This window comes from Pristiophorus japonicus, chromosome 24, assembly GCF_044704955.1.
Source record: "Pristiophorus japonicus isolate sPriJap1 chromosome 24, sPriJap1.hap1, whole genome shotgun sequence".
Taxonomy (NCBI): Eukaryota; Metazoa; Chordata; class Chondrichthyes; family Pristiophoridae; genus Pristiophorus; species Pristiophorus japonicus.
Window position 1 is genome coordinate 12,126,582 of NC_092000.1, and position 17,914 is coordinate 12,144,495.

The 17,914-nt window shown below is 50.1% G+C and overlaps 1 long non-coding RNA gene across 1 annotated transcript in view; it reads left to right on the top strand.

Moving 5' to 3' along the window:
- Positions 1-17,851, top strand: part of LOC139237846 (uncharacterized) — an 84,943-nt gene extending 67,092 nt beyond the window's left edge. Inside the window, exon 3 of the long non-coding RNA XR_011588535.1 lies at positions 17,775-17,851. This is a non-coding gene — a long non-coding RNA (uncharacterized lncRNA). The remainder of the gene's footprint in view (positions 1-17,774) is intronic.
- The last annotated feature ends 63 nt before the right edge of the window (positions 17,852-17,914 follow it).

Consider the following 17,914-nt stretch of genomic DNA (forward strand, 5'->3'; position numbering starts at 1 on the left):
AATCACCTCCTGTGTGGTATGACCTTTTAAAATTCACTCACCAGCATTTATTGGCCATCCCTAATTGCCCCTTGAGAAGGTGGTGGTGAGCCGCCTTCTTGAACCGCTGCAGTCCGTGTGGTGAAGGTGCTCCCACAGTGCTGTTAGGGAGGGAGTTCCAGGATTTTGACCCAGCCATGATGAAGGAACGGCCGATATATTTCCAAGTCGGGACGGTGTGTGTGACTTGGAGGGAAACATGGAGGTGGTGGTGTTCCCATGCGCCTGCTGCCCTTGTCCTTCTAGGAAGTGCAACACCCCCACCGACACCTGGGAGTCCCTGGCCCAAGACCGTCCTAAGTGGAGGAAGTGCATCCGGGAGGGCGCTGAGCACCTCGAGTCTCGTTGCCGAGAGCATGCAAAAATCAAGTGCAGACAGGGGAAAGAGCGTGCGGCAAACCAGTCCCACCCACCCCTTCCCTCAACGACTATCTGTCCCACCTGTGACAGGGTCTGTGGCTCTCGTATTGGACAGTTCAGCCACCAAAGAACTCACTTCAGGAGGGATTGCCTATGATGATGATGAGGCGGTAGAGGTCGCGGGTTTGGGAGGTGCTGCCAAAGAAGCCTTGGCGAGTTGTTGCAGTGCATCGTGTAGATGGTGCACACTGCAACCACGGTGCGCCAGTGGTGGAGGGAGGGAATATAGTGGATGGGCTGAATTCTAGGATATGATCGGATTTACACTCCAGTGTGTTGGAGAACCAGTAGATGTGGTGTATTTGGACTTTCAAAAGGCTTTTGACAAAGTCCCGCACAAGAGATTGGTTTGCAAAATCAAAGCACATGGTATTGGGGGTAATGTACTGACGTGGATAGAGAACTGGTTGGCAGACAGGAAGCAGAGAGTCGGGATAAACGGGTCCTTTTCAGAATGACAGGCAGTGACGAGTGGAGTGTCGCAGGGTTCAGTGCTGGGACCCCAGCTATTTACAAGATACATGAATGATTTAGATGAAGGAATTGAGTGTAATATCTCCAAGTTTGCAGATGACACTAAACTGGGTGGTGGTGTGAGCTGTGAGGAGGACGCTAAGAGGCTGCAGGGTGACTTGGACAGGTTAGGTGAGTGAGCAAATGCATGGCAGATGCCGTATAATGTGGATAAATGTGAGATTATCCATTTTGGGGGCAAAAACACAAAGGCAGAATATTATCTGAATGGCGGCAGATTAGGAAAAGGGGAGGTGCAACCAAATGGTATGTTGGCCTTCATAGCTAGGAGATTTGAGTATAGGAGCAGGGAGGTCTTACTGCAGTTGTACAAGGCCTTAGTGAGGCCTCACCTGGAATATTGTGTTCAGTTTTGGTCTCCTAATCTGAGGAAGGACGTTCTTGCTATTGAGGGAGTGCAGCGAAGGTTCACCAGACTGATTCCAGGGATGGCTGGACTGTCATATGAGGAGAGGCTGGATCAACTGGGCCTTTATTCACTGGAGTTTAGAAGGATGAGAGGGGATCTCATAGAAATGTATAAGATTCTGACGGGACTGGATAGATTAGATGCGGGAAAAATGTTCCCGATGTTGGGGAAGTCCAGAACCAGGGGACATAGTCTTAGGATAAGGGGTAGGCCATTTAGAACTGAGATGAGGAGAAACTTCTTCACTCAGAGAGTTGTTAACCTGTGGAATTCCCTGCCGCAGAGAGTTGTTGATGCCAGTTCAGTGGATATATTCAAGAGGGAGTTAGATATGGCCCTTATGGCTAAGGGGATCAAGGGGTACGGAGAGAAAGCAGGAAAGGGGTACTGAGGTGAATGATCAGCCATGATCTTATTGAATGACGGTGCAGGCTCGAAGGGCTGAATGGCCTACTCCTGCACCTATTTTCTATGTTTCTATGTTTCTATATCCAGTGCGCAGTATACACTGAGTGAACAGTATGACATCTGGTACGGATTATTTTAGACCATTTGGTTAAGTATATTCCTCGATGTTAACGTCCTCCTGGAGTGCGTGTCGCTGGCCCACCCACAGAGAAGCTAAGCTGGACCTTGCTTTCATTCTGCCTGAGGGAGTTGCCACTCCTACGGGTATCACCGAGGAGGATCAGTTTGTTGCCCGCAGGGACGCAGGACAGGGATTTTTCGAGGCTGGAGTAAAAATCCTCTTTGGCCTCATCAGTTGCATTGAGTGTTGGGGCGTACGCACTGATGACTGTGGCGCACTGGTTCCGGGATAGGGTGAGTCGAAGAGTCATGAGGCGTTTGCTAGCCCTGCAGGGGGAGTCTTTGAGACGGTCGACCAGCTCATTTTTGATGGCGAAGCCGACTCCTCAAGTTGCTGGAGATATATCACCAACGATGTCTCCGCAAGATCCTACAAATCCCCTGGGAGGACAGGCACACCAACATCAGCGTCCTCGTCCAGGCCAACATCCCCAACATCGAAGCACTGACCACACTTGATCAGCTCCGCTGGGCAGGCCACATTGTTCGCATGCCAGACACAAGACTCCCAAAGCAAGCGCTCTACTTGGAACTCCTTCCCGGCAAACGAGCCAAAGGTGGGCAGAGGAAACGTTACAAGGGCACCCTCAAAGCTCCCCTGATAAAATGCAACATCCCCACTGACATCTGGGAGTCCCTGGCCAAAGCCCGCCCTGAATAGAGGAAGTGCATCCGGGAAGGCGCTGAGCACCTAGAGTCTGGTCACCGAGAGCGTGCAGAAACCAAGCGCAGGCAGCGGAAGGAGCGTGTGACAAACCAGACTCCCCACCCATCCTTTCCCTCAACGAATGTCTGTCCCACCTGTGACAGGGACTGTGGCTCTCGTATTGGACTGTTCAGCCACCTCAGGACTCACTTTAGGAGTGGAAGCAAGTCTTCCTCGATTCCGAGGGACTGCCTATGATGATGATGATGATGATGATGATCTCGGGTGTCCCCGAGAGCCATGAAGCTGACAGTGCGTGCAACACCCGTCACCCACCACAACCGGGCCACAGACCCTGTCAACAGGAGTGGCCCGGATCAAACCACATCACCAGCTTTGCAGTACATATTGCTCTATTTACAGGAAGGCTTATAATCTCGTGGCAGGCTTCTGATGTTCCTTATAAAAAAAGATCAAAAGGCTCCCAACCCACTTTGACATCAGCTGCGGCGGTAATTATGCCTTTTATACTCGCAACTTGCACAGTTTCCCCTTTTAGGTGCGGCCCCTCCCAAAGACTGCACATTCCGGCCAGGAGGCCTTTCTCACAGGTCCTCGCCTGGGGTGCAGGCCACAGGCAGTAGTCAAGTGGAAAAACCACCCAGCCTCCTTCCCGCCCCCCTCCTGATTCACCTCCAAATCAGTCAGTTTTTTGGTCCGCTAACGTTCCTGTGGAGCAACACGGGACTTGTATTCACTGGAGTTCAGAAGAATGAGAGGGGATCTCATAGAAACATATAAAATTCTGACGGGATTGAACAGGTTAGATGCAGGAAGAATGTTCCCGATGTTGGGGAAGTCCAGAACCAGGGGTCACAGTCTAAGGATAAGGGGTAAGCCATTTAGGACCGAGATGAGGAGAAACTTCTTCACCCAGAGAGTGGTGAACCTGTGGAATTCTCTGCCACAGAAAGTTGTTGAGGCCAATTCACTAAATATATTCAAAAAGGAGTTAGATGTAGTCCTTACTACTAGGGGGATCAAGGGGTATGGCGAGAAAGCAGGAATGGGGTACTGAAGTTGCATGTTCAGCCATGAACTCATTGAATGGCGGTGCAGGCTCGAAGGGCCTAATGGCCGACTCCTGCACCTATTTTCTATGTTTCTATGTTTGCACTGTTAAAGTTCCCTGTAAAATTCGTTCAGGGCCTTGACAGGGTAGATGCAGGGAGGATGTTTCCCCCGGGCTGGAGAGTCTAGAACCAGGGGTCACAGTCTCAGGATAAGGGGTCGGCCATTTAGGACTGAGATGGGGGAGAAATTTCTTCACTCAGAAGGTGGTGATCTTTGGAATTCTCTACCCCAGAGGGATGTGGAGCCTCAGTCGTCAAGACCGAGATCGATAGAATTTTGAATATTAAGGGAATCAAGGGATATGGGAATAGTGCAGGAAAGTGGAGTTGAGCTCGAAGATCAGCCATGATCTCATTGAATGGCGGAGCAGACTCGAGGGTCTGAATGGTCGACTCCTGCTCCTATTTCTTATGTTCTTATTGTTAAAGGCACTATATAAATGCAGGCTTCAGTTGTTGTTGTTCCTATCCCATAGTCTGAGGTAGCGATCACCCTGAGATGGACTGCGCGTTGCACTGTGGTCCGAAAGGTTGGTAGAACTAGGGCCACCACAAGTTTCATCTGTTATATGATGTGCACCCCACAGCCCCCCCACCCCCCCCCCCCAAAAAAAACAGATTCGCTGAACCGCGATTTTAATGAGATATGATTCTGTTCCATTTCTGCTAGTAAAAAGAAAAGACTTGCATTTATATAGCGCCTTTCACGACCACCGGACATCTCAAAGCGCTTTACAGCCATTGAAGTACTTTTTTTTTTAAGTGTAGTCACTTTTGTGATGTGGGAAAAGCGGCAGTCAATTTGCGCACAGCAAGCTCCCACAAACAGCAATGTGATGATGACCAGATAATCTGTTTTTTTTTAGTGATGTTGGTTGAGGGATAAATATTGGCCTCAGGACACCGGGATAACTCTTCTTCGAAATAGTGGCCGTGGGATCTTTTACGTCCACCTGAGAGAGCAGACAGGGCCTCGGTTTAATGTCTCATCCAAAGGATGGCACCTCCGACAGTGCGGCACTCCCTCAGCACTGCACTGGGAGTGTCAGCCTGGAGTTATGTGCTCAAGTCTCTGGAGTGGGATTTGAACCCACAACCTTCTGACTCAGAGGCGAGATTGCTGCCCACTGAGTCACGGCTGACTAGTGACGCGCGCAGTGATGGTAGACATTGTACGTAAGCAGCAGGCTGCCCAACGGAGAAATTCCTTGACAGTTTTGAAGTGTCTCACTCCCAGTGTCTATTAACGGTTTCTGCTGCTGATGTAAAGGGAAATGATATCAGCGGCCTCACGGACCCTGTAATGCTGAAGTAAGACTTTGCCTCTTCCTGATTACAAAGCAATAGTCAGCCAGAATAGGAACAGCGTATCGCTGAGTATGGAATTAGAGAGCCCCGAAGTCCATTAGAATGGAAACATCCATCGATCGTTGGCTCCTCGCTGTTAAACATACAACTGGACAAGAAAATCATGTTCCGAGGAACCAACCTCGGAACAGGGCCCTGACTGTGCCCGTGTGAGTCCCTCTGTTCCCCACGCCAGCAGCACTTTATGAATGGGATTGCCAATTAGGTGTCAGCCGTGGCTCAGTGGGCAGCACTCTCGCCTCTGAGTCAGAAGCTTGTGGGTTTCAATCCCCCCACTCCAGAGCACTGCTGTGCAGCACTGAGGGAGCGCTGCCCTGCCGGAGGTGCCGTCTTTCGGATGAGCCCTTAAACCAAGGCCCCGTCTGCCCTCTCAGGTGGATGTAAAATATCCCATGGCAACATTTCGAAGAACAGCAGGGGGAGTTCTCCCCGGTGTCCCTGGCCAATATTTATCCCTCAACAACACCTAAAACAGATTATCTGGTCATTATCACATTGCTATTTGAGGGAGCCTGCTGTGTGAAAATTAGCTGCTCCGTTTCCCACATTGTAACAGTGACTACATTTCCAAAAGTACTTCATCGGCTGACAAGCGCTTTGGGACGCCCGGTGGTCATGCAAGGTTCTATAAAAATGCAAGTCTTTCTTGCGTTGTTAGAAACATAGAAAATAGGTGTAGTTGTAGGCCATCCGGCCCTTCGAGCCTGCACCACCATTCAATATGATCATGGCTGATCATACATTCCTGCTTTCTCTCCATACCCCTTGATCCCTTGAGCCGTAAGGGCCACATCTAACGAACTGGCCTCAACAACTTTCTGTGGTAGAGAATTCTACATGCTCACAACTCTCTGAGTGAAGAAGTTTCTTCTCATCTCGGTCCTAAATGGTTTACCCCTTATCCTTAGATTGTGACCCCTGGTTCTGGACTTCCCCAACATCGGGAACATTCTTCCTGCATCTAACCTGTCCAATCCCGTCGGAATTTTATATATTTCAATGAGATCCCCTCTCATTCTTTTAAATTCCAGTGAATATAAGCCTAGTCAATTCAGACTTTCTTCATATGTCAGTCCTGTCATCCCGGGAATCAGTTTGGTGAACCTTCGCTGCACTCCCTCAATAGCAAGAATATCCTTCCTCAGATTAGGAGACCAAAATTGTACACAATATTCAAGGTGTGGCCTCACCAAGGCCCTGTACAACTGCAGTAAGATCTCTCTGCTCCTATACTCAAATCCTCTCGCTATGAAGGCCAACATGCCATTTGCCTTCTTCACCACCTGCTGTACCTGCATGCCAACTTTCAATGGCTGATGTACCATGACACCCAGATCTCGTTGCACCTCCCCTTTTCCTAATCTGTCACCATTCAGATAATTTGCCTTCCTGTTTTTACCACCAAAGTAAATGACCTCACACTTATCCACATTATACTATATCTGCCATGCTTTTTCCCACTCACCTAACCTGTCCAAGTCACCCTGCAGCCTCTTAGCATCCTCCTCCAGCTCACACTGCCACCCAGTTGTTGTCACGCTTTAGCTTAAAATAATTGATTTATCTCATGTTAAATTGTTGTTGCAATGCATGGCGGTGATCAACCTGAATGGGATTCGATAACCATCAGCCCCCAGTGAGCAAACAGGAACTGCAAAAGCCTTTGGAAGAAATGTTGCTGCGATAGCAACCAGGAGGTTAACCAAGTGGTTGCCGACTTCAGTCTCAGAATAAGAGGCCCATAAGCCTTCCATAATTCTATCAGATCACTGATTATCTTTCTCTGTTCTATGAAATAAAAAGCCCCAACTTCCCAAGTTTCTCCTCATGACTGAAGCCACTCATCCCTGGTGTCATCTTAGCAAATCTGTTCTGTACCCTCTCCATGGCCTTGAATTCCCTCCTAAAGTAGGGAGAATGGACAGAGGGACAGAAACAAGCTCAAACTGAGCTCGACAGGGTAGGTGCAGGGAGGATGTTTCCCCGGGCTGGACAGTCTAGAGCCAGGGGTCACAGTCTCAGAATAAGGGGTCGGCCATTTAGGACGGAGATGGGGAGAAACTTCTTCACTCAGAGGGTGGTGAATCATTGGTGATAATTTTCCAACAGTCTATTGACTCTGGATCAGTTCCTATGGACTAGAGAGTAGCTAATGTAACACCACTTTTTAAAAAAGGAGGGAGAGAGTAAACGGATAATTATAGACCGGTTAGCCTGACATCAGTAGTGGGGAAAATGCTGGAATCAATCATTAAGGGTGAAATAGCAACGCATTTGGAAAGCAGTTAGAGGATCGGTCCAAGTCAGCATGGATTTATGAAGGAGAAATCATGCTTGACAAATCTTCTGTAATTTTTTGAGGATGTAAATAGCAGAGTGGACAAGGGAGAACCAGTGGATGTGGTGTATTTGGACTTACAAAAGGCTTTTGACAAGGTCCCACACAAGAGATTGGTGTGCAAAATCAAAGCGCATGGTATTGGGGGTAATGTACTGACGTGGATAGAGAACTGGTTGGCAGACAGGAAGCAGAGAGTCGGGATAAACGGGTCGTTTTCAGAATGGCAGGCAGTGACTAGTGGGGTGCCGCAGGGCTCAGTGCTGGGACCCCAGCTCTTTACAATATATATTAATGATTTAGATGATGGAATTGAGTGTAATATCTCCAAGTTTGCGGATGACACTAAACTGGGTGGTGGTGTGAGCTGTGAGGGGGACGCTAAGAGGCTGCAGGGTGACTTGGACAGGTTAGGTGAGTGGGCAAATGCATGGCAAATGCAGTATAATGTGGATAAATGTGAGGTTATCCACTTTGGGGGCAAAAACACGAAGGCAGAATATTATCTGAATGGTGGCAGATTAGGAAAAGGGGAGATGCAACGAGACCTGGGTGTCATGGTACATCAGTCACTGAAAGTTGGCACGCAGGTACTGCAAGCGGTAAAGAAGGCAAATGGTATGTTGGCCTTCATAGCAAGGGGATTTGAGTATAGGAGCAGGGAGGTCTTACTGCAGTTGTACAAGGCCTTAGTGAGGCCTCACCTGGAATATTGTGTTCAGTTTTGGTCTCCTAATCTGAGGAAGGACGTTCTTGCTATTGAGGGAGTGCAGCGAAGGTTCACCAGACTGATTCCAGGGATGGCTGGACTGTCGTATGAGGAGAGACTGGATCAACTGGGCCTTTATACATTGGAGTTTAGAAGAATGAGAGGGGATCTCATAGAAACATATAAAATACTGACGGGACTGGACAGGTTAGATGGGGGAAGAATGTTCCCGATGTTGGGGAAGTCCAGAACCAGGGGACACAGTCTTAGGATAAGGGGCAGGCCATTTAGGACGGAGATGAGGAGGAACTTCTTCACTCAGAGAGTTGTTAACCTATGGAATTCCCTGCCGCAGAGAGTTGTTGATGCCAGTTCATTGGATATATTCAAGAGGGAGTTAGATATGGCCCTTGCGGCTAAGGGGATCAAGGGGTATGGGGAGAAAGCAGGAAAGGGGTACTGAGGGAATGATCAGCCATGATCTTCTTGAATGGTGGTGCAGGCTTGAAGGGCCGAATGGCCCTACTCCTGCACCTATTTTCTATGTTTCTATGTTTCTATGTTGGAATTCTCTACCCCAGAGGGCTGTGGAGGCTCAGTCATTGAGTATATTCAAGGCAGAGGTCGACAAATTTTGGGGGGAATTAAGGGATATGGGGGTGCTGTGGGAAAGTGGAGTTGAGGTCGAAGATCAGTCGTGATCTTATTGAATGGCGGAGCAGGCTCGAGGGGCTGAATGGCCGACTCCTGCTCCTAATTCTGATGTTCCTACGTTTCGTTTGGGCTAAATTCAAACCCAAGTCTGGGGCACAGGGCCTGCTATGCCAGCCAGTCCCCCGGGGTAAATTCCTTCTTCTGGGACGCAGGCTCGAACTTGGGCATCTGGTGCTAAAATATAAGGCAAGTAATATGAAGCTTCTACGGTCAGCATGTGCACGGTACAGGCCGTTCCCCTGCTGCCTCAGCATGGGAATATTAATGAGGCTATTGGCTATTAGTCTGTGCCATAATCCACGCTTCAGTGGTGTACGGACCCTCTCCGGACTCGATGCCTCCAGTTTTGCTCAGCTTCCCACTGCGCTTCAAACCCAGAGGAAACTGGGGAAAGCTCGAGGAAGTGAGTCAAAAAAGATCTTGGAAATAATTGCAGCATGGCGCAGCGAATGGAATTAATGAGCACCGCAGGCATAAGATCGAGGGCGAAAGGGGCCGTCAAGGTTCTCGTGAGGTGTAACTACACACACAGGCTCAATACCCCTGTCAAGTTCCAGTCCTCCTTGCCGCTGTTTGCACTTACCAAAGACCCATTAAGTTCAGGTTTGCACGGTGTTCTGTTACTGTATAATTCTCTCGTAACATTCAGCCGAGAGAATCTGCAGGCCATGTGTCTGGCAGATGTTGCGAGATGGAAAACATGTGGATTTCTTTGGTGGGGGGGGGGGGGGCAAAAGGCTTCAAAGGAAATGTATTCCTCAAAGAATTAACTAGTTTAAGTTCAACAGGCGCTTGTTGCAGCTCATATATATGTGTGTACACAGGAATCATCATCACCATAGGCAGTCCCTCGAATCGAGGATGACTTGCTTCCACGTCAAAAAGTTCACAGGTGTTTCAATGAAGGACCTAATATTCCAGGTCCCGAACTACATCCTGAAGGGTGGAAGATGCCTGTGCGTGGATTTTTTTATCGTGTGTTGGCCGTTGCACACCAGCCACCACACGGGCTTGACAGAGCTGGGTCTTGGTCCAGTGGCAAGGGTTAACCAGGACGACCGGAGACCAGCTCTGCTGCATGGACCTCGTGCGCGCACACATCGCGCAGTGTGGGCTGGGCCCGTGCAGCACAGAATGGCAGCACAGAATCACCTTTCACTTGATTAGCAATGGCGGTAGGAAATGGTCCCGATGGACGGGGCCTGATGACGCTGGTGTACCTGGTGATCAGGCACGCGAGGATACAAGTGTGTGGTGAGTCCTTCATCTCACTCGTGCCATCAAGAGAATTGACGAGAGCAGGCACGGAACGTAAGGGGCTAGATTTTCAGTTGGACAATTCTGATGGGGGGGGGGGCTAATGGTGGCGGGGCGGGAAATTTCGCGCGACGGCAAATAGTTAGTGACGGCAGCCAAAACATTTGTTTGCTGTGCCCCGAGAGTGGGGCTGAGTGCTAATGGAGGCGCTCCACACCTCTCTTGCGGCACTAGGCCGGGTGAGCAACTGAAGACCCCGTGCTAAAGAGCCAGCCTCGGAGCAGCTTAAGAGAGGCCTCCCTGAAAAAAAAATCAGGACCAAAAAAAAAACATTCCCAACAAAATACTCTCCCCAAATAAAGGCGAATCGCAAAAAAAAAAAGCCAAAGAAATATCAATTTCACTTACCCTTTTTCAATCATTCCGTCCCTTAGTGCCCCGGGACAGCTCTACACACCAGCTTTCTCTGGCTGGGTCACTAGGGGGCGCTACTGGTGCCGCTCCAAGCAAATATCGCATCGCTGTCGAAACCGGGGGCGTTGCACACCGGTGGGACACTCCCGGGTGGCATTGCTCAGAGCCACTGCAAAATCGGCACCAATTTTCCCGGTGGGGGTGCTGGAAGTTGTCCGCCCGGGCGCTAAGCATTTGGAGACCATTTACCGCCTCTCCGGGGTGGGGGGGGCGGTGGTGGGGGGGGCGCGCTAACAGAAGCACAATCCATGAGCGATGTGATCGGGGCCTAGGAGAGGCGTGAGTTCGTGGGGCCAGAAGAGGCGAGGGCCCAGGGGCAGCACGGGCCCAGCCCACACTGTGTGCGATATGTGTGCACACTAGGTCCGTGCAGCAGAGCTGGTCTCCAGTCATCCTGGTTAACCCTTGCCACTAGACCAAGACCTGGCTCTGTCGAGCCCGTGTGGTGGCTGGTGTGCAACGGTCACCACACGTTAAAAAACTCCACCCACAGGCATCTTCCACCCTTCAGGGTGTACTTCGGGATCTGGAATATTAGGTCCTTCATTGAAACACCTGTGAACTCATCCCTTTTTGGCGTGGAAGCAAATCATCCTCGATACGAGGGACCGCTGAAGAAGAGAATATTCTATAACCAAAGTCCAGCCCAAGCAGTGTCATCTCCCTTTACTCCACATGCTCAACTCCACTGCCACCGCTTGACCAGCCCGTACCTCGGGTCTGGCTGCTCACTTTGCCCTCCTGGCCTTGAGAACCACGTGCCATCCACCCTCTCCCTCGGTGCTTCATACCTACCTTCAGAGCTTCTGTATCCCAGCTGTCAGACGGTTCCCCGTCCTCTCCCCTCCCGCCCCTGCCCCCCCCCCCCCCCCACCCCGTGCCTCCGTCAGTCAGCGGGCAGAGACCAGTCTCTCCAGAGCGGGACTACACCGCCGTTCTCAGCACCTTGGCCCTAAGTGTCACGGCCCTAATTCGCCTTCCATAAGACCATAAGAAATAGGAGCAGGAGTAGGCCATACGGCCCCTCGAGCCTGCTCCGCCATTCAATAAGATGGTGGCTGATCTGATCTTGGGCTCAGCTGCACTTCCCCGCCCGCTCCCCATAACCCTTGATTCCCTTATCGTTCAAAAATGTGTCTATCTCCACCTTAAATATGAAGAGAAAGCAGGAAGGGGTATTGAGGTGATGATCAGCCGTGATCTTATTGAATGGTGGCGCAGACTCGAAGGGCCGAATGGCCTACTCCTGCACCTATTTTCTATGTTTCTATGTTTCTCATCCTTGTGTTTAAATCCCTCCACGCCGCTCCCTTTCTCTGTAATTGCCTCCAGCCCCACGACCCTCCGAGATGTCCGCGCTCCTCCAATTCTGGCCTCTTGTGCATCCCCCGATTTTCATCGCTCCACCATTGGCGGCCGTGCCTTCAGCTGCCTGGGCCCCAAGCCCTGGAATTCCTTCCGTAAACCTTCCCACCTCTCTACCTCTCTCTCTCTCCTACTTTAAGACATCTTGAAACCTACCTCTTTGAAAAAGCTTTTAGTCCTCTGCCCAAATATCTCCTTATTGTGGCTCAATGTCAAACTTTCATAGAAAGATAGAACGGTTACTGCACGGGAGGAGGTCATTCGGCCCGTCGAGCCCGTGCCGGCTCTCTGTAGGAGCACCTTAGCCAGTCCCACTTCCCCCCCGCCCTTTCCCCGTAGCCATGCAAAGGTTTTGTTCCTTCAGGTACTTATCCAACTCCCTTTTGAAAGCCACGATTGAGTCGGTCTCCACCACCCTCTCGGGCAGCGCGTTCCAGATTCCAACCACTCGCTGCGTGAAAACGTTTTCGCTCGTGTCGCCTTTGGTTCTTCTGCCAATCACCTTAAATCTGTGCCCTCTCGTTCTCGACCCTTCCGCCAGTTTTGTCCTGATTGTGTTCCCCTGAAGCACCTTGGGAATGTTTTGCTGCGTGTCAGGCGCTATGTGAATGCAGATTGTTGTCGACTTCGCCCCAGTGTTGCTCCTGCTACCTCTTAAAGGCATAAAACCTCCGAGTCGCAAGGTCGGCGGGCAAGGAAGTCAGGTGACGCGGCAGGCCCGTGTGGCGCCCCTTGAACCCGCGTCAAACTCCACTTTCTGTGGCTTGCTCGATTTCTGACGCGACAGGCAACTGTACTTTGCTGACGTGGGGCATGGATTGGAGGGTAGAGAATTTTTTTCATTAAAAAGGGCCGAGTCAAAGGGCCATTAAAGCGACACGGCTGATGTAGTGCAAGAACATAAGAAATAGGAGCAGGAGTAGGCCAGTTGGCCCCTCGAGCCTGCTCCGCCATTCAATAGGATCATGGTGTAGAAGGGTCTGTTCAGACAAGGGAGAGTCCTGTGAGTTTACACAAAATCAAACCGGGATCTACTAGAGGCGGAAAATGCTGGAGACACTCAGCAGGTCAGGCAGTCTGTGTGCGGGGAGAAACAGAGTTAACGTCTCAGGCCGATGACCCTTGGTCAGAAGGGGGAGATGTTGGAGATTTAATCGTTTTGAAGCAAGCACAGTCAGGGGGGAAGTGTGGGGAGGACGAGGGGGGGGGAGGCGAGATCTAAGGTAAAAGGCCTGTGATAGGGTGGAGGGCAGGAGTGATTAAACGGCAAAAGCGATTCTAACTTTCAAAAGGGATTGGGATAAATAACTGCAAAGGAAAAATTTCCCGGGATGGGGGGGGAAAGAGCAGAGGGAGTGGAACCAATCGGATCACTCGTTCACAGAGCCGGCACAGGCATGATGGGCTGAATGGCCACCTTCTGTGCCGTATCATTCTATGGCACGGCAAAAGATGAGTCCAGAGGCGGTGTAAATAGAAACATAGAAACATAGAAAGTAGGTGCAGGAGCAAGCCATTCGGCCCTTCGAGCCTGCACCACCATTCAATATGATCATGGCTGATCATGCAACTTCAGTACCTTACCCCTGCCTTCTCTCCATACCCCTTGATCCCTTTCGCCGTAAGGGCCACAGCAAAACCAGCAACGGCAACTGGTATCCGAAAAAAGAACTTGCATTTCTATAGCGCCTTTCACAACCACAGGACGTCCCAAAGCGCTTTACAGCCAATGAAGTACTTTTGAAGTGTAGTCACTGTTGTAACGTGGGAAACGCGGCATGCTGATCTGCGCACAGCAAGCTCCCACAGCAAGCAATGGCCAGATAAACTGTTTTTTGCGATGCTGATTGAGGGATCAATTTTGGCCAGGACACCGGGGAGAACTCCCCCCCCCTCCCCCTCCCCCCGGCTCTTTATGAAATAAAAGTTCCACAGAGGGATGGGCCTGAGTTCTGATTCAATCCTGCACTCTGACTTGGCACAATTATTGGTATCTTATCTCTCACCCGGCCTAGAGGTGGGTTTAATCATTTACTCTACAGGCCGGGGAACCTGTGTGTTGGGGAGGTCACAAGGGCTGCAGCGCACTTGAAGAAACAGGCTTGCATCATAAATGAGGGAAGCAAAGGTTAAGTGGTTTACCAATTGCGTCGGTGAAGGACTGAGGTCCACAGTTCAGGACACCGAGATTGACAAAACAACCAGTAAAAGAGAAGCAATGGTGAATAACGCCCGGACTTCAAGGGTGAACTTACAAGGAGAGATTACACAAATTAGGGTGGCGTCCCTTGCATTTAGAAGGTTGTGGCGTGATCTGATCAAAGTTTTCAAGATATTAAGCGGAACTGATAAGGGTAGATAGAGAGAAACTATTTCTGCTGGTTGGGGATTCTAAGGGGCATAGTCTAAAAATCAGACCTTTCAGGAGTGAAATTGAGACAAAGGGTGATAGAAGTTTGGAGCTTTCTTGCACAAACATCAACTGACACTAGATCAATTGTTCATTGTAAATCGGAGATTGATAGATTTCTGTTCACCAAAGGTATTAAGAGAATTGGGCCAAAGGCAGGTATGTAGAGTTAGGTCGCAGATCAGCCATTGGATGGGGGAGCAGTCTCGAGGGGCTGAATGGCCACCCGCTGTTCCTATGTTCTTCCGATGAATCAAGGAATCGTGGTTAGGTGACACCAAGGTTGGGCTTTCAAAGCCTGTCGACTGTAGGAGGAAAAAAGAAAGACGTGGATTTATATAGCGCCTTTCACAGCCACTGGACATCTCAAAGCACTTTACAGGCAATGAAGTACTTTTGTAGTGCAGTCACTGTTGGAAAGTGAGACTGAGACGGCCAAGGGATTTCTGAGGTCCAGTATGAGTCAGAGCCGGGTCTCAGTGCGACAACGCAGTGAGGGTAGAGGGTGGAAGGGTGAATCAGATAGTGTACGTGTCGCTCAGCAACCAGCCTATCCCCCTGTATTATTTAGCACTGTGTATTGTAGCTCTCATTCTGGAAGTCTTTAGGCTGCTGCTGTGGTAACCACAGGCCCATTTCCCCATCCAGTCACATGAAGCTACAGGCGCGAGGCTGAGCACACTTGCCTCCGAGTCAGAAGGTTGTGGGTTCGAGTCAGAAGGTTGTGGGTTCAAGTCCCACGCCAGGGACTTGAGCACATAAATCCAGGCCGACACTCCCAGTGCAGTGCTGAGGGAGCGCTACGCTGTCGGAGGTGCCGTCTTTCAGATGAGACGTTAAACTGAGGCCCCGTCTGCTCTCTCAGGTGGATGTAAAAGATCCCGCGGCACTGTTTTGAAGAAGAGCAGGGGGCAGTTATCCCCGGTGTCCTGCGGCGAATATTTATCCCTCAATCAACATCACAAAAAACAGATTATCTGGTCATCATCATGGTGCTGTTTGCGGGAGCTTGCTGTGCGCAAATTGGCTGCTGCGTTTCCCACATTACAACAGTGACTGCACTCCACAAGTACTTCATTGGCTGCAAAGCGCTTTGGGACGTCCTGAGGTCATGAAAGGCGCTATATAAATGCAAGTCTTTCTTTATGCTGTAAACACTATGGGCTCCTGGAACCGGTGATATCGAAGACCCTCCCAAGATGTGCCTCTATAACATGATCCTTTAGAACAGCCTTATAATGTGGGGAGCCAATCCTGAGCACTTTGCGTTGTGTGGGTCGCTGGTGGAGGGTTGCAGGAACCAGGAATACAACAAGCGGATGGATCTGCCCACGTAGATCGCACAATGTCATCAAAGGAGGACTTTAAAAGCGTGAATAAAGTGCCATTGAATTTTATGGTTCATATTTAAAAGATTCAGTATATCAGCAATTTTTCAACGCTGTTCCAGCCCAACTTTCCACTTTTCAGTCAAAATGGGCGCGAGCAGGCCGTTTTGGGCGATATATAGTCACTAGCCCAGCGATGTAAAGCGGAAAGTCTAGTCTTATAGAATTTTATAGAGTACAGAAGGAGGCCGTTCGGCCCAACGCTCCTGTGCCAGTTCTCTGAAAGACCACTTACTCCCATTTCCTCTCCCCATAGCACTTCAAATATTTATCCCTTTTCCCTTCTAAAAGCTATCAAAGATTCTGCACCCCCTCCCCCCCCCCTCCCCCCGCCCCCCACCCCCTCACCACCTCTGGTTCAGCATTTCATGTCCTAACAGCCATCTGTATTCAAAACAAAATCTTCTCGTTTGTCCTTTAATCCTTTTCTTTATTCCCCCTGCCAAGACCGGCATTTATTGCCCATCCCTAATTGCCCCTTGAGAAGGTGGTGGTGAGCCGCCTTCTTGAACCGCTGCAGTCCCGTGTGGTGAAGGTGCTCCCACAGTGCTGTTAGGGAGGGAGTTCCAGGATTTTGACCCAGCCACGATGAAGGAACAGCCGATATATTTCCAAGTCAGGATGGTGTGTGACTGGGAGGTAATGGTGTCCCCTTGCACCCGCTGCTCTCGTCCTTCTCTCACCCACAATATGCTGTTCCAAAACAGAAATCAAGATCTTTGTGAGACAGGGATCAGTTAAAGGCTCCTTTTATTAGCACAGGGAAGGGTGAGAGGAGGTCTGTTCAGAATTGCGAAGGTTTTGATAAGGTAATGAGGGAATAATTACTTCCACTAATCAGTGAGTCAATAATTCAAGGGCGGAAATTTTAAGATAACCAGCATAATTCTTCAGCAGCACCTCCCAAACCCACCACCTCTACCACCTAGAAGGACAAGAGCAGCAGGCACATGGGAACACCACCACCTCCACACTCCCCTCCAGGTCACACACCCGAGGACACAGATTTAAGGCGATTGGCAGAAAAGATTGGCAGAAAATTTGGGATGCACCCAAATGTGGTGTATGGGATTGCTGACCGCAGCTAAACGGACTGAACTGCTTTTGAATGTACTGTACAAATTTTTAGATGAATAAAGTATATTTTTGAAATTAAAAAAAAAAGATTGGCAGAAAAACCAAAGGTGACATGGGGGGAAAGACTTTTTCCCGCAGCGAGTGGTTGGGATCTGGAACGCGCTGCCTGAGAGGGTGGTGGAGGCAGACTCAATCGTGGCTTTCAAAAGGGGAGTTGGATAAGTAGCTGAAGGACAAAAATTCTGCAGGGTTACGGGGAAAGGGCGGGGGGAGTGGGACTGGCTGAGGTGCTCTCTTGCAGAGAGCCGGCACGGGCTCGACGGGCCGAATGGCCTCCTCCTGCGCTGTAACCGTTCTGCGATTCTATCCTCATGGTGCCCACGTTAATCGGAAATGAAATAGACTCTTCCTTCTATGATTGGACGATTCGTGACTATCGGATAACAGCCTTCTTTCCCATGTCCAAGATTTTGATACCTAAAAGTGTTCAAATAAATTTAGTTGAAAAGCACGAGTTAAAAACAAAAAAAAATTACCCCTCTGATTTTGCAGCCAGTTTTGGTCGTAGCGGTTTCCGGGAGATCGGTCTTTAATTCTCGGAGATTTCAGGGTAATCCTGCAGAGTAGGCGATACTGCTGCACAAAGCAGGGTCAGAGGAGACAAAAAAGCCAACGGGGGTCAGAAAAGAAAATGACGAAGGCAGGTAACCGTCAGCTTGCAATCAGAGTCAGCGAGCGAGGGGTTAATTCCAAGGGACCGCAAGGAGGTTACAACAGAGAGTGTCGGTGTGTGGTTGTTTTTTTTTTCTCAATCCGTCAGCGAAACGTCAAGCACGCAAGAGGTTCGCCGAGAGGGTGGCCCGTCCGTCTGACAGGATGACTTTCTGTCGGTTTTTTTTTTCCAGCGAAATCGAGCGGCGGTTTTACGAAGCGCGGCTGCCAGCACTTCCAGGAAACGCCCCCCCACACCCCCCTCCCCCCCACCTGCTTTCGGACTGACCTCACGCGCTGGGGCTTTGAAGACGAGCAGCGATTCAGCCGCAGA